Below are 2,720 nucleotides of genomic sequence, written 5' to 3' on the forward strand. Positions count from 1 at the left end.
GTTGACCAGGATGGTCTCAATCTCTTGACCTCGTGATCCACCCGCCTCGGCCTCCCAAAGTGCTGGGATTATAGGCGTGAGCCACCGCGCCCGGCTCACCTGTAATTTCTAAAGCTGTAAACCCAAGGCCCTGTCACGCGTAATATCTAGAGTTGTAAGGCTTTATAAAGGCAGAGATTTCCTTTGTTAGACGAGCTTGGCTGTTAGCCAGCTATGCTGCCTTGCTCCCGGTCGAATAAATCACCCCTTTCCTTCCCAGTTTGGTGTTGGAGAGGTTTGTTTCCCGGCCTTTTCCTGCTTCACCAGCAGAGATTAATTTCTGATTTAAGCCTTAGGCTTGGATTGTTTGTTTCAGTTTGAGTTGGATGTACCATTCTACCTCTGATTTGGACCCTGGCAGCCCCTCTGTCTCCTGAAAAAAACCCCTCACGCCTTTTCTTCCAGACTTGGTCAGGTGAGAACACAAGTGAAGGGTCAGGGTGGGTTTCTTTCTCTTTTCCACCTCCCGGAGCACGCTGCAACTTTTTCCTTTATTCATGAAAAACACACAATTTGCTATGAATCGTCTCACAGCAATTGAAGTCTGTTCAATTTGACAGACAGGCACTGTGCTGGGAATGGGGCAAAAAGAATGAATTCAATACAGACCCGACTGCGTGGCTGAATCGCACAGATGCTGCGCCGTGCAAATGAAAACAGACACGCAAGACCGTGCTCTAACTCAGTCCGTCCCGATGGAACCCCACAGCCACCAACACCCAGCTCTGGCGTCAGGAGGGATCAGTGGTTGCCTCAGATGGGGTGTGAGGGCATTGACCTGGAAGGGGCGCAGAGGAGCTTTCTGGGGTGATGGGGCTGTTCTATATTTTGATGGCAGCTGTGGCCACATGAGTATAATCCATGGGTGAACATTTCTTGAAACACATCAAAATACACACTTAAATGGTTGCACCTCAGTGCATGCAAATTAAGCCTCGATAAATTATTGCGTGGACTAAATTTTTAACAATAGGGGGAAAAACTTGTCCCCGAGGAACTGAAATCTTGTGAAGTCATGGAAAGGGCATTTTAGTTGGAGGAGCAGCCTGCACCTATTCCACCATCAGGCATTCATTACATACCTGCTATGTCCCAGGTCCTGAGGACAGAGACAGCAATGGAGAAGGAACACCTCCCCTTCCAGAACAGCTTCCCACCCAGTGGAAGAGAATGGCCCGCGATGCGTGAATTGTACACCAGAGGGACAGCATGAGCAAGGGGACAGAGGACTGTACATGCCCAGGCTTCGAGAGGAGAGGGTGCCCTGGTGGGTTACAGCACAGGGTTTACCAGGGCAGGGCGTGGAGGGTGGTGGGACCAGGTCTTGCAAAAGTGTGTGTGCTGGTTGAAGGATCTGGGTATTCACCCTGAAGCCAAGAGAGGAGAGCAACTTCAGCATGAATCTGGGGAGGGAGGAGAGTGACACACGCAGAGCCTTGGTTTAGAAAAACTGTCCCGACGTTTCTACCCTGGGATCTCTGGCTGGTTGTAACCACACCCTCTGTCAACAGAGGGCAGGAGCATTAAACAGGAGATGGGGACACCAGCCAGGAGGCTGTTGCGTGGTGAAAAATTGGTCCCCCAGGGCTGGGTCCAGACTGTGACATGCCTTGTTTGATGGCCAATGCATAAACAGACAGAATGTCATGTAGCCATACAATAGAATATTATTTACTACCACCAACAAAAAGATACAAAGCTCTGATATAGGCCAAACCAAAGATAACCCCCAAAACAGTACACTAAGTGAAAGAAGCCAGTCACAAAAGACCATGTATGGTATTATTTCATTTATATAAAATGTCCAGAATAGGCAAATCTATTTTGTAGAGTAGTAATTGTCTAGGCTGGGGGGGATGGGAGTAGAATGAGGGATGACCACTAAGGGGAGCACTGTTTCTTACTGGGATGATGTAAATGTTCTCAAAATTAGATTCTGGTGACGTTTGCACAACTCTGTTCTGTATGCATTTAATAAATGAACAATACAGAATCTAAGCAAATTGGGTCATTTTGTAGCATTTAAAAATGGCAATTCATAGAAAATTCAGACATTCAGCTTATCTTGGGGAGAAAAATGAGAGAGGATGAGAGAGAGGAAGAGAGAATGAGACAGGGAGAAAGAATGAGAGGGAAAGAGTGAGAATAAGACAGAAAGAGAATGAGACAGAGACAGAGAGATTGAGAGGGAAAGAGTGAGAATAAGAGAGAGAAAGAAGAGAAAGAGAATGAGAAAGAGAGAAAACGAAAGAATGAGAGAGAATGAGAAAGGGAGAATGAAAGAGAGAATGAGAGAAAGAGAATAAGAGAGAGAGTGAGAAAGAAAATGAGGGTGAGACAGACTGAGAGAACAAGAGAGAATGAAAGAATGAGAGAGAAATGGAATGAGAGAATGAGAAAGAGAACAAGTGAGAATGAGACAGATATGAGAGAGAGTGAGAGAGAGAATGAAAGAATGAGAAAGAAAGACTCAGAGAGAGAATGAGACAGAAAGAATGAGAGAGAAAGAGAGAATGAGAGAGAAGAAGAAAGAGAGACAGAGAGAGGTAGAGATGTGACGACTCTGCAACCCTACATCCATGGCCACCCTCAGTGGAACTGGGTGTCAGCATGACCCGTCTAGTTTACCACAGTCCCCAGCGCAGCCTACTCCACCACAGCACTGGTTCCTGTGGCTGTTT

The 2,720-nt window shown here is 46.6% G+C and overlaps 1 long non-coding RNA gene across 2 annotated transcripts in view; it reads left to right on the top strand.

Moving 5' to 3' along the window:
* LOC119467135 overlaps positions 1-2,014 on the top strand; it is a 145,229-nt gene extending 143,215 nt beyond the window's left edge. Inside the window, exons 2-3 of one of the 2 annotated variants that reach the window (XR_005195666.1) lie at positions 356-454; positions 604-2,014. This is a non-coding gene — a long non-coding RNA (uncharacterized LOC119467135). The remainder of the gene's footprint in view (positions 1-355; positions 455-603) is intronic. The other variant, XR_005195667.1, reaches the window with a different exon arrangement.
* The last annotated feature ends 706 nt before the right edge of the window (positions 2,015-2,720 follow it).

The sequence above is a fragment of the Cebus imitator genome, unplaced genomic scaffold, assembly GCF_001604975.1.
Source record: "Cebus imitator isolate Cc_AM_T3 unplaced genomic scaffold, Cebus_imitator-1.0 Scaffold261, whole genome shotgun sequence".
In the NCBI taxonomy this organism is placed as follows: domain Eukaryota; kingdom Metazoa; phylum Chordata; class Mammalia; order Primates; family Cebidae; genus Cebus; species Cebus imitator.